A 667-nucleotide genomic window follows, 5' to 3' on the forward strand; every position below is an offset into this window, starting at 1 on the left:
CTATCATTTAGACGTTCGTGTCTTGGGCATTTTTGTTAATGAAAATAAATTATATTAGTCACCCACAAGATAAATAATATTTGATTGTATGCCATTTTCTACCCTTGATTTTTGGGTATACTATAGTATTTTGGACCATTTATTCTCTATCACGCTCTTTCTTTAATTATCATATGAAAAACAGACTTATCGAAAAATAGGTCATACACGAAGTTACTACTCAGTAATTGATAATTCAAATTGATTTTAAGGCCATATTCCAGGAAACCTGACTGGCAAATTCAGAAAAAAATATCAAAAAATTATATATTTTGTTATAATGTGTTATTATCAAATTGTGTTATCATGTTGTGTTATTATTAAATTATCTTTGTTATCTTTATATTTTGTTATACTGTTTTATTCTTATAAATTTGTTATACTCTGTTGTTTTTATATTTATTGTTATATTTGGTCTGTTACGGAAGATCCCTCGTTGCAGGCGGGGAAAAGGCTAGGCATATGAAGGCCAATTAAGGTCCACATTAACTTTCTGACTTACTAATGACGTAACTTTGGTTATGGTTAGTTTTGTTGTTTTTTATTACCTTTGTTGTTGCTTTTCAGTGTACACCATAACCACTTTATTAGTCAGTCGTTTGTTGGGACAAATTAGACTCAGAACTGA

The sequence above is a fragment of the Penaeus monodon genome, chromosome 15 (assembly GCF_015228065.2).
Source record: "Penaeus monodon isolate SGIC_2016 chromosome 15, NSTDA_Pmon_1, whole genome shotgun sequence".
In the NCBI taxonomy this organism is placed as follows: domain Eukaryota; kingdom Metazoa; phylum Arthropoda; class Malacostraca; order Decapoda; family Penaeidae; genus Penaeus; species Penaeus monodon.